Below are 14,628 nucleotides of genomic sequence, written 5' to 3' on the forward strand. Positions count from 1 at the left end.
TAAGTACAAGAAGACTGACTCTTCTTACTGTCTATGCTTTGAACCATTCCTGTGACACTAGTTATAGATTCCGATGCTTCAATTCAGGTTTACAGTATCCCTCTGACCTTCTTATTCACGATGAAACACAGAATTTGCATCGGAATTAAATACAAAAGGCACAATGCCGACTTAAGTACAGGAAAACTGACTCTTCTTACTGTCTATGTTTTGAAACATTCCTGTGACACTAGTTATAGATTCCGATGCTTCACTTCAGGTTAACTGTATCCCTGTGACCTTCTTATTGACGATGAAACACTGAAATTGCATCGGAATTAAATACAAAAGGCACAATGCCGACTTAAGTATAAGGAAACTGACTCTTCTTACTGTCTATGATTTGAACCATTCCTGTGACACTAGTTATAGTTTCCGATGCTTCACTTCAGGTTTACTGAATGCCTCTGACCTCCTTATTGACGATGAAACAGAGACATTGCATAGGAATTAAATACAAAAGGCACAATGCCGACTTAAGTACAGGAAAACTGACTCTTCTTACTGTCTATGTTTTGAAACATTCCTGTGACACTAGTTATAGATTCCGATGCTTCACTTCAGGTTAACTGTATCCCTCTGACCTTCTTATTGACGATGAAACACTGAAATTGCATCGGAATTAAATACAAAAGGCACAATGCCGACTTAAGTACAAGGACACTGACTCTTCCTACTAACTACGATTTCAACATTTCCTGTGTGACCAGTTTTAGATTCGGATCCTTCATTATATGTTTACTGTATCCCTTGGACCTTCTTATTGACGATGAAAAACAGAAATTGCATCGGAATTAAATACAAAAGGCACAATGCCGACTCCAGTACAAGAAGACTGGCTCTTCTTACTGTCTATGTTTTGAACCATTCCTTTGACACTAGTTATATATTCCGGTGCTTCACCTTAGGTTTAGTGTATCCCTCTGACATTCTTAATGACGATGAAAGACATAAATTTCATCGGAATTAAATATATAGGCACAATGCCGACTCAAGTACAAGAGGACTGGCTCTTCTTACTGTCTATCTTTTGAACCATTCCTGTGACACTAGTTACAAATTCCGATGCTTCACTTCAGGTTTACTGTCTCCCTCTGACCTTCTTATTGACAATGAAACACAGAAATTGCATCGGATTTAAATAGAAAAGGCACAATGCCGATTTAAGTCCAAGAAAACTGACTCTTCTTACTGTCATTGCTTTGAACCATTCCCGTGATACTGGTTATATATTCCGATGCTTCACTTCAGGTTTACTGTATCCCTCTGACCTTCTTATTGACGATGAAACACAGAAATTACATCGGAACTAAATATAAAAGTCACAATGCCGACTTATGTACAAGGGAACTGACTCTTCTTACTGTCTATGTTTTGAACCATTCCTGTGACACTAGTTACAGATTCCGATGCTTCACTTCAGGTTTACTGTATCCCACTCACCTTCTTACTGACGATGAAACACAGAAATTGCATCGGAATTAAATACCAAATGCACAATGCCGACTCAAGTACAAGAGGACTGGCTCTTCTCACTGTCTGTGTTTTGAACCATTCCTGTGACAGTAGTTATAGATTCCGATGCGTCACTTCAGGTTTACTGTATCCCTCGGACCTTCTTATTGACGATGAAACACAGAAATTGCATCGGAATTAAATAGAAAATGCACAATGCCGACTTAAGTACAAGAAAACTGATTCTTCTTACTATCTATGTTTTGAACCCTTCCTGTGACACTAGTTATAGATTCCGATGCTTCACTTCAGGTTTACTGTATCCCTCTGACCTTCTTAATGACGATGAAACACAGAAATTGCATTGGAATTAAATACAAAAGGCACAATGCCGACTGAAGTACAAGAAAACTGACTTTTCTTATTGTCTATATTTTGAACCAATCCTGTGACACTAGTTATAGATTCCGATGCTTCACTTCAGGTTTACTGTATCCCTCTGACCTTCTTATTGACGATGAAACACTGATATTGCATCGGAATTAAATACAAAAGGCACAATGTCGTCTAAAGTACATGAAAACTGACTCTTCTTACTGTCTATGTTTTGAACCATTTCTGTGACACTAGTTAAAGTTTCCGATGCTTCACTTCAGGTTTACTGTATCCCTCTGACCTTCTTATTGACGATGAACACAGAAATTGCATCGGAATTAAATACAAAAGGCACAATGCCGACTCAAGTGCAAGAGGACTGGCTCTTCTTACTGTCTATATTTTGAACCATTCCTGTGACACTAGTTATAAATTCCGATGCTTCACTTCAGGTTTACTGTCTCCCTCTGACCTTCTTATTGACAATGAAACACAGAAATTGCATCGGAATTAAATAGAAAACGCACAATGCCGATTTAAGTCCAAGAAAACTGACTCTTCGTATTGTCTATATTTTGAACCAATCCTGTGACACTAGTTATAGATTCCGATGCTTCACTTCAGGTTTACTGAATCCCTCTGACCTTCTTATTGACGATGAAACACAGATATTGCATCGGAATTAAATACAAAAGGCACAATGCCGACTTAAGTACGTGAAAACTGACTCTTCTTACTGTCTATGTTTGAACCATTCCTGTGACACTAGTTATAGATTCCGTTGCTTCACTTCAGGTTTACTGTATCCCTCTGACCTACTTATTGACGATGAAACACAGAAATGGCATCGGAATTAAATACAAAATGCACAATGTCGTCTAAAGTACATGAAAACTGACTCTTCTTACTGTCTATGTTTTGAACCATTTCTGTGACACTAGTTAAATTTTCCGATGCTTCACTTCAGGTTTACTGTATCCCTCTGACCTCCTTATTGACGATGAACACAGAAATTGCATCGGAATTAAATACAAAAGGCACAATGCCGACTCAAGTGCAAGAGGACTGGCTCTTCTTACTGTCTATATTTTGAACCATTCCTGTGACACTAGTTATAAATTCCGATGCTTCACTTCAGGTTTACTGTCTCCCTCTGACCTTCTTATTGACAATGAAACACAGAAATTGCATCGGAATTAAATAGAAAACGCACAATGCCGATTTAAGTCCAAGAAAACTGACTCTTCGTATTGTCTATATTTTGAACCAATCCTGTGACACTAGTTATAGATTCCGATGCTTCACTTCAGGTTTACTGAATCCCTCTGACCTTCTTATTGACGATGAAAGACAGATATTGCATCGGAATTAAATACAAAAGGCACAATGCCGACTTAAGTACGTGAAAACTGACTCTTCTTACTGTCTATATTTTAACCATTCATGTGACACTAGTTATAGATTCCGATGCTTCACTTCAGATTAACTATATCCCTCTGACCCTGTTTTTGACGTTGAAACACAGAAATTGCATCGGAATTATATTTAAAAGGCACAATGCAGACTTAGGTACAAGATTCCGATGCTTCACTTCAGGTTTAGTGTATCCCTCTGACCTTCTTATTGCCGATGAAACACAGATATTGCATCGGAATTAAATACAAAAGGCACAATGCCGACTTAAGTACAAGAAAAATGACTCTTCTTACTGTCTATGTTTTGAACCATTCCTGTGACACTAGTTATAGATTCCGATGCTTCACTTCAGGTTTACTGTATCCCTCCGACATTCTTATTGACGATGGAACACAGAAATTGAATCGGAATTAATTTCAAAAGGCACAATGCAGACGTAAGTACAAGAAAACTGACTCTTCTTACTGGCTAAGTTTTGAACCATTCCTGTGACACTAGTTATAGATTCCGATGGTTCACTTCCGGTTTACTGTATCCCTCTGACCTTCTTATTGACGATGAAACACAGAAATTGCATCGGAATTAAATATAAAAGGCACAATGCCGACTTAAGTACAAGAAAACTGACTCTCCTTATTGTCTTTACTTTGAACCATTCCTGTGACCCTAGTTATAGGTTCAGATGCTTCACTTCAGGTTTACTGTATCCCTCTGACCTTCTTAATGACGATGAAACACAGAAATTGCATCGGAATTAAATACAAAAGGCACAATGCCGATTTAAGTCCAAGAAAACTAACTCTTCTTACTGTCATTGTTTTGAACCATTCCCGTGATTATGGTTATAGATTCCGATGTTTCACGTCAGGTTTACTGTATCCCTCTGACCTTCTTATTGACGATGAAACACAGAAATTGCATCGGAATTAAATACACAAGGCACAATGCCGACTTAAGTACAAGAAGACTGACTCTTCTTACTGACTACGTTTCGAACATTTTCTGTGAGACCAGTTTTAGATTCTGATGCTTCACTATATGTTTACTGTTTCCCTTGGACCTTCTTATTGACGTTGAAACACAGAAATTGCATCAGAATTAAGTACAAAAGGCACAATGCCGACTTAAGTACAAGGACACTGACTCTTCCTACTAACTACGATTTCAACATTTCCTGTGTGACCAGTTTTAGATTCCGATCCTTCACTATATGTTTACTGTATCCCTTGGACCTTCTTATTGACGATGAAACACAGAAATAGCATCGGAATTAAATACAAAAGGCACAATGCCGACTCCAGTACAAGAAGACTGGCTCGTCTTACTGTCTATGTTTTGAACCATTCCTGTGACACTAGTTCTATATTCCGATGCTTCACCTTAGGTTTAGTGTATCCCTCTGACATTCTTATTGACGATGAAACACATAAATTGCATCGGAATTAAAAATATAGGCACAATGCCGACTCAAGTACAAGAGGACTGGCTCTTCTTACTGTCTATATTTTGAACCATTCCTGTGACACTAGTTATAGATTCCGATGCTTCACTTCAGGTTCAGTGTATCCCTCTGACCTTCTTATTGACGATGAAACACAGATATTGCATCGGAATTAAATACAAAAGGCACAATCCCGACTTAAGTACAAGGTAACTGAGTCTTCTTACTGTCTATGTTTTGAACCATTCCTGTGACACTAGTTATAGATTCCGATGATTCACTTCAGGTTTACTGTATCCCTCTGACCTACTTATTGACGATGGAACACAGAAATTGAATCGGATATAAATTCGAAAGTCACAATGCCGCCATAAGTACAAGAAAACTGACCCTTGTTACTGTCTATGTTTTGAACCATTCATGTGACACTAGTTATAGATTCCGAGGCTTCACTTCAGGTTAACTGTATCCCTCTGACACTGTTATTGACGATGAAACACAGAAATTGCATCGGAATTAAACACAAAAGGCACAATGCCGACTTAGGTACAAGAAAACTGACTCTTCTTACTGTCTATGTTTCGAACCATTCCTGTGACACTAGTTATAGATTCCGATGCTTCACTTCAAGTTTAGTGTATCCCTCTGACCTTCGTATTGACGATGAAACACAGATATTGCATCGGAATTAAATACAAAAGGCACAATGCCGACTTAAGTACAAGAAAACTGATTCTTCTTACTATCTATGTTTTGAACCCTACCTGTGACACTGGTTATAGATTCCGATGCTTCACTTCAAGTTTACTGTATCCCTCTGACCTTCTTAATGACGATGAAACACAGTTATTGCAACGGAATTAAATACAAAAGGCACAAGAAAACTGACTCTTCTTACTCTCTATTAATTGAACCATTCCTGTGACACTAGTTATAAATTCCGATGCTTCACTTCAGGTTTACTGTATCCCTCTGACCTTCTTAATGACGATGAAACACAGTTATTGCAACGGAATTAAATACAAAAGGCACAAGAAAACTGACTCTTCTTACTGTCTATGATTTGAACCATTCCTGTGACACTAGTTGTAAATTCCGATGCTTCACTTCAGGTTTACTGTATCCATCTGACTTTCTCATTGACGATGAACCACAGAAATTATATCGGAATTAAATTCAAAAGGCACAATGCCGACTTAAGTACATAAAAAACTGTCTCTGCTTACTGTCTATATTTTGAACCATTCCTGTGACACTAGTTATAGATTCCGATGCTTCACTTCAGGTTTAGTGTATCCCTCTGACCTTCTTATTGACGATGAAACACAGTTATTGCATCGGAATTAAATACAAAAGGCACAATGCCGACTTAAGTACAAGAAAAATGACTCTTCTTACTGTCTATGGTTTGAACCATTCCAGTGACACTAGTTATAGATTCCGAAGCTTCACTTCAGGTTTACTGTATCCCTCCGACATTCTTATTGACGATGGAACACAGAAATTTAATCGGAATTAAATTCAAAAACCACAATGCAGACGTAAGTACAAGAAAACTGACTCTTCTTACTGTCTATGTTTTGAACCATTCCTGTGACACTAGTTATAGATTCCGATGCTTCACTTCCGGTTTACTGTATCCCTCTGACCTTCTTATTGACGATGAAACACAGAAATTGCATCGGAATTAAATATAAAAGGCATAATGCCGACTTAAGTATAAGAAAACTGACTCTTCTTATTGTCTATATTTTGAACCATTCCTGTGACACTAGTTATAGATTCCGATGCTTCACTTCAGGTTCACTGTATCCCTCTGACCTTCTTATTGACGATGAAACACAGATATTGCATCGGAATTAAATACAAAAGGCACAATGCCGTCTTAAGTACAAGAAAACTGACTCTTCTTATTGTCTATGTTTTGAACAATTCCTGTGACACTCGTTATAGATTCCGATGCTTCACTTCAGGTTTACTGTATCCCTCTGACCTTCTTATTGACGATGAAACACAGAATTTGCAACGGAATTAAATACAAAAGACACAATGCCGACTTAAGTACAAGAAAACTGACTCTTCTTACTGTCTATATTTTGAACCATTCCTGTGACACTAGTTATAGATTCCGATGCTTCACTTCAGGTTCACTGTATCCCTCTGACCTTTTTATTGACGATGAAACACAGATATTGCATCGGAATTAAATACAAAAGGCACAATGCCGACTTAAGTACAAGGAAACTGACTCTTCTTACTGTATATGTTTTTAACCATTCCTGTGACACTACTTATAGATTCCAATTATTCACTTCAGGTTTACTGTATCCCTCTGACGCACTTATTGACGATGGAACACAGAAATTGAATCGGATTTAAATTCAAAAGGCACAATGCCGCCTTAAGTACAAGAAAACTGACCCTTGTTACAGTCTATGTTTTGAACCATTCATGTGACACTAGTTATAGATTCCGAAGCTTCACTTCAGGTTAACTGTATCCAAAATGCACAATGCCGACTTAGGTACAAGAAAACTGACTCTTCTTACTGTCTATGTTTTGAACCATTCATGTGACACTAGTTATAGATTCCGACGTTTCACTTCAGGTTTACTGTATATCTCTGTGCTTCTTATTGACGATGAAACACAGAAATTGGATCGGAATTAAACACAAAAGGCACAAAGCCGACTTAAGTACAAGAAAACTGACTCATCTTAATGTCTATGTTTGAACCATTCCTGTGACACTAGTTATAGATTCCGATGCTTCACTTCAGGTTTACTGTATTCCTCTGACCTTGTTATTGACGATGAAACACAGAAATTGCATCGGAATTAAATACAAAAGGCACAATGCCGACTTAAGTACAAGAAAACTGACTCTTCTTACTGTCTATATTTTGAACCAATCCTGTGACACTAGTTATAGATTCCGATACTTCACTTCAGGTTTAGTGTATCCCTCTGACCTTCTTAATGACGATGAAACACAGTTAGTGCAACGGAATTAAATACAAAAGGCACAAGAAAACTGACTCTTCTTACTGTGAATGATTTGAACCATTCCTGTGAAACTAGTTATAAATTCCGATGCTTCACTTCAGGTTTACTGTATCCCTCTGACCTTCTTATTGACGATGAAACACAGAAATTATATCGTAATTAAATACAAAAGGCACAATGCAGACGTAAGTACAAGAAAACTGACGTTTCTTACTGTCTATGTTTTGAACCATTCCTGTGACACTAGTTATAGATTCCGATGCTTCACTTCCGGTTTACTGTATCCCTCTGACCTTCTTATTGACGATGAAACACAGAAATTGCATCGGAATTAAATATAAAAGGCACAATGCCGACTTAAGTACAAGAAAACTGACTCTTCATATTGCCTATATTTTGAACCATTCCTGTGACACTAGTTATAGATTCCGATGCTTCACTTCAGGTTTACTGTATCCCTCTGACCTTCTTATTGACGATGAAACACAGATATTGCATCGGAATTAAATACAAAAGGCACAATGCCGACTTAAGTACAAGAACACTGACTCTTCCTACTGTCTATGTTTTGGCCCATTCCTGTGACACTAGTTATGGATTCCGATGCTTCACTTCAGGTTTACTGTATCCCTCTGACCTTCTTATTGACGATGAAACACAGAATTTGCAACGGAATTAAATACAAAAGACACAATGCCGACTTAAGTACCAGAAAACTGACACTTCTTACTGTCTATATTTTGAACCATTCCTGTGAGACTAGTTATAGATTCCGATGCTTCACTTCAGGTTCACTGTATCCCTCTGACGTTTTTATTGACGATGAAACACAGATACTGCGTCGGAATTAAATTCAAAAGGCACAATGCCGACTTAAGTACAAGGAAACTGACTCTTCCTACTGTCTACGTTTTGAACCATTCCTGTGACACTAGTAACAGATTCCGATGATTCCCTTCAGGTTTACTGTATCCCTCTGACCTTCTTATTGACGATGGAACACAGAAATTGAATCGGATTTAAATTCAAAGGCACAATGCCGCCTTAAGTACAAGAAAACTGACCCTTGTCATTTTCTATGTATTGAACCATTCATGTGACACTAGTTATAGATTCCGATGCTTCACTTCAGGTTAACTGTATCCCTCTGACCCTGTTATTGACGATGAAACACAGAAATTGCATCGGAATTATATTTAAAAGACACAATGCCGACTTAGGCACAAGAAAACTGACACATCTTACTGTCTATGTTTTGAACCATTCATGTGACACTAGTTATAGATTCCACGCTTCACTTCAGGTTTACTGTATCTCTCTGAGCTTCTTATTGACGATGAAACACAGAAATTGCATCGGAATTAAGCACAAAAGGCACAATGCCGTCTTAAGTACATGAAAACTGACTCATCTTACTGTCTATGTTTGAACCATTCCTGTGACACTAGTTATAGTTTCCGATGCTTCACTTCAGGTTTACTGTATCCCTCTGACCTACTTATTGACGATGAAACACAGAAATTGCATCGGAATTAAATACAAAAGGCACAATGTCGACTAAAGTACATGAACACTGACTCTTCTTACTGTCTATGTTTTGAACCATTCCTGTGACACTAGTTATAGATTCCGATGCTTCACTTCATGTTTACTGTATCCCTCTGACCTTCTTAATTACGATGAAACACAGAAATTGCATCGAAATTAAATACAAAAGGCACAATGCCAACTTAAGGTCAAGAAAACTGACTCTTCGTATTGTCTATATTTTGAACCAATCCTGTGACACTAGTTATAGATTCCGATGCTTTACTTCAGGTTTATTGTATCCCTCTGACCTTCTTATTGACGATGAAACACAGATATTGCATCGGAATTAAATACAAAAGGCACAATGCCGACTTAAGTACATGAAAACTGACTCATCTTACTGTCTATGTTTTGAACCATTCCTGTGACACTAGTTATAGATTCCGATGCTTCACTTCAGGTTTACCGTATCCATGTGACCTTCTTATTGACGAAGAAACACAGAATTTGCAACGGAATTAAATACAAAAGGCACAATGCCGACTAAAGTACAAGAAAACTGACTCTTCTTACTGTCTATATTTTGAACCATTCCTGTGACACTAGTTATAGATTCCGATGCTTCACTTCAGGTTCAGTGTATCCCTCTGACCTTCTTATTGACGATGAAACACAGATATTGCATCGGAATTAAATACAAAAGGCACAATGCCGACTTAAGTACAAGGAAACTGACTCTTCTTACTGTATATGTTTTGAACCATTCCTGTGACACTAGTTATAGATTCCGATGATTCACTTCAGGTTTACTGTATCCCTCTGACCTACTTATTCACGATGGAACACAGAAATTGAATCGGATTTAAATTCAAAAGGCACAAAGCCGCCTTAAGTACAAGAAAACTGACCCTTGTTACTGTCTATGTTTTGAACCATTCATGTGACACTAGTTATAGATTCCGATGCTACACTTCAGGTTAACTGTATCCCTCTGACCCTGTTATTGACGATGAAACACAGAAATTGCATCGGAATTATATTTAAAAGGCACAATGCCGACTTAGGTACAAGAAAACTGACTCTTCTTACTGTATATGCTTTGAACCATTCATGTGACACTAGTTATAGATTCCGACGCTTCACTTCAGGTTTACTGTATCTCTCTGTGCTTCTTATTGACGATGAAACACAGAAATTGCTTCGGAATTAAACACAAAAGGCACAAAGCCGACTTAAGTACAAGAAAACTGACTCATCTTACTGTCTATGTTTGAACCATTCCTGTGACACTAGTTATAGATTCCGATGCTTCACTTCAGGTTTACTGTATCCCTCTGACCTGCTTATTGACGATGAAACACAGAAATGGCATCGGAATTAAATACAAAAGGCACAATGTCGACTAAAGTACATGAAAACTGACTCTTCTTACTGTCTATGTTTTGAACCATTCCTGTGACACTAGTTAAAGATTCCGATGCTTCACTTCAGGTTTACTGTATCCCTCTGACCTTCTTATTGACGATGAACACAGAAATGGCATCGGAATTAAATACAAAAGGCACAATGCCGACTTAAGTACAAGAAAACTGACTCTTCTTACTGTCTATGTTTCGAACCATTCCTGTGACACTAGTTATAGATTCCGATGCTTCACTTCAGGTTTAGTGTATCCCTCTGACCTCCTTATTGACGATGAAACACAGATATTGCATCGGAATTAAATACAAAAGGCACAATGCCGACTTAAGTACAAGATAACTGATTCTTCTTACTATCTATGTTTTGAACCCTACCTGTGACACTAGTTATAGATTCCGATGCTTCACTTCAGGTTTAGTGTATCCCTCTGACCTTCTTAATGACGAATAAACACAGTTATTGCAACGGAATTAAATACAAAAGGCACAAGAAAACTGACTCTTCTTACTGTGAATGATTTGAACCATTCCTGTGAAACTACTTATAAATTCCGATGCTTCACTTCAGGTTTACTGTATCCCTCTGACCTTCTTATTGACGATGAAACACAGAAATTATATCGGAATTAAATACAAAAGGCACAATGCCGACTTAAGTACAAGAAAACTGACTCTTCTTACTGTCTACATTTTGAACCATTCCTGTGACACTAGTTATAGATTCCGATGCTTCACTTCAGGTTTAGTATATCCCTCTGACCTTCTTATTGACGATGAAACACAGTAATTGCATCGGAATTAAATACAAAAGGCACAATGCCGACTTAAGTACAAGAAAAATGACTCTTCTTACTGTCTATGTTTTGAACCATTCCTGTGACACTAGTTATAGATTCCGATGCTTCACTTCAGGTTTACTGTATCCCTCCGACATTCTTATTGACGATGGAACACAGAAATTGAATCGGAATTAAATTCAAAAGGCACAATGCAGACGTAAGTACAAGAAAACTGACGCTTCTTACTGTCTATGTTTTGAACCATTCCTGTGACACTAGTTATAGATTCCGATGCTTCACTTCCGGTTTACTGTATCCCTCTGACCTTCTTATTGACGATGTAACACAGAAATTGCATCGGAATTAAATATAAAAGGCACAATGCCGACTTAAGTACAAGAAAACTGACTCTTCATATTGTCTATATTTTGAACCATTCCTGTGACACTAGTTATAGATTCCGATGCTTCACTTCAGGTTTACTGTATCCCTCTGACCTTCTTATTGACGATGAAACACAGATATTGCATCGGAATTAAATACAAAAGGCACAATGCCGACTTAAGTGCAAGAAAACTGACTCTTCCTACTGTCTATGTTTTGAACCATTCCTGTGACACTAGTTATAGATTCCGATGCTTCACTTCAGGTTTACTGTATCCCTCTGACCTTCTTATTGACGATGAAACACAGAATTTGCAACGGAATTAAATACAAAAGACACAATGTCGACTTAAGTACAAGAAAACTGACTCTTCTTACTGTCTATATTTTGAACCATTCCTGTGAGACTAGTTATAGATTCCGATGCTTCACTTCAGGTTTACTGTATCCCTCTGACCTTCTTAATGACGATGAAACACAGAAATTGCATCGGAATTAAATACAAAAGGCACAATGCCAACTTAAGGTCAAGAAAACTGACTCTTCGTATTGTCTATATTTTGAACCAATCCTGTGACACTAGTTATAGATTCCGATGCTTCACTTCAGGTTAACTGTATCCCTCTGACCCTGTTATTGACGATGAAACACAGCAATTGCATCGGAATTATATTTCAAAGACACAATGCCGACTTAGGTACAAGAAAACTGACACATCTTACTGTCTATGTTTTGAACCATTCATGTGACACTAGTTATAGATTCCGACGCTTCACTTCAGGTTTACTGTATCTCTCTGAGCTTCTTATTGACGATGAAACACAGAAATTGCATCGGAATTAAACACAAAAGGCACAATGCCGACTTAAGTACAAAAAAACTGACTCATCTTACTGTCTATGTTTGAACCATTCCTGTGACACTAGTTATAGTTTCCGATGCTTCACTTCAGGTATACTGTATCCCTCTGACCTACTTATTGACGATGAAACACAGAAATTGCATCGGAATTAAAAACAAAAGGCACAATGTCGACTAAAGTACATGAACACTGACTCTTCTTACTGTCTATGTTTTGAACCATTCCTGTGACACTAGTAAAAGATTCCGATGCTTCACTTCAGGTTTACTGTATCTCTCTGAGCTTCTTATTGACGATGAAACATAGAAATTGCATCGGAATTAAACACAAAAGGCACAATGCCGACATAAGTACAAGGAAACTGACTCATCTTACTATCTATGTTTTGAACCCTTCCTGTGACACTAGTTATAGATTCCCCTGCTTCACTTCAGGTTTACTGTATCCCTCTGACCTTCTTAATGACGATGAAACACAGAAATTGCATCGGAATTAAATACAAAAGGCACAATGCCAACTTAAGGTAAAGAAAACTGACTCTTCGTATTGTCTATATTTTGAACCAATCCTGTGACACTAGTTATAGATTCCGATGCTTTACTTCAGGTTTACTGTATCCCTCTGACCTTCTTATTGACGATGAAACACAGATATTGCATCGGAATTAAATACAAAAGGCACAATGCCGACTTAAGTACAAGAAAACTGACTCTTCTTACTGCCTATGTGTTGAACCATTCCTGTGACACTAGTTATAGATTCCGATGCTTCACTTCAGGTTTACCGTATCCATGTGACCTTCTTATTGACGATGAAACACAGAATTTGCAACGGAATTAAATACAAAAGGCACAATGCCGACTTAAGCACAAGAAAACTGACTCTTCTTACTGTCTATATTTTGAACCATTCCTGTGACACTAGTTATAGATTCCGATGCTTCACTTCAGGTTCAGTGTATCCCTCTGACCTTCTTATTGACGATGAAACACAGATATTGCATCGGAATTAAATACAAAAGGCACAATGCCGACTTAAGTACAAGGAAACTGACTCTTCTTACTGTATATGTTTTGAACCATTCCTGTGACACTAGTTATAGATTCCGATGATTCACTTCAGGTTTACTGTATCCCTCTGACCTACTTATTCACGATGGAACACAAAAATTGAATCGGATTTAAATTCAAAAGGCACAATGCCGCCTTAAGTACAAGAAAACTGACTCTTGTTACTGTCTATGTTTTGAACCATTCATGTGACACTAGTTATAGATTCCGATGCTACACTTCAGGTTAACTGTATCCCTCTGACCCTGTTATTGACGATGAAACACAGAAATTGCATCGGAATTATATTTATAAGGCACAATGCCGACTTAGGTACAAGAATACTGACTCTTCTTACTGTCTATGTTTTGAACCATTCACGTGACACTAGTTATAGATTCCGACGCTTCACTTCAGGTTTACTGTATCTCTCTGTGCTTCTTATTGACGATGAAACACAGAAATTGCATCGGAATTAAACACAAAAGGCACAAAGCCGACTTAAGTACAAGAAAACTGACTCATCTTACTGTCTATGTTTGAACCATTCCTGTGACACTAGTTATAGATTCCGATGCTTCACTTCAGGTTTACTGTATCCCTCTGACCTGCTTATTGACGATGAAACACAGAAATGGCATCGGAATTAAATACAAAAGGCACAATGTCGACTAAAGTACATGAAAACTGACTCTTCTTACTGTCTATGTTTTGAACCATTCCTGTGACACTAGTTAAAGATTCCGATGCTTCACTTCAGGTTTACTGTATCCCTCTGACCTTCTTATTGACGATGAACACAGAAATGGCATCGGAATTAAATACAAAAGGCACAATGCCGACTTAAGTACAAGAAAACTGACTCTTCTTAC

The sequence above is a fragment of the Schistocerca americana genome, chromosome 9 (genome assembly GCF_021461395.2).
Source record: "Schistocerca americana isolate TAMUIC-IGC-003095 chromosome 9, iqSchAmer2.1, whole genome shotgun sequence".
Taxonomy (NCBI): Eukaryota; Metazoa; Arthropoda; class Insecta; order Orthoptera; family Acrididae; genus Schistocerca; species Schistocerca americana.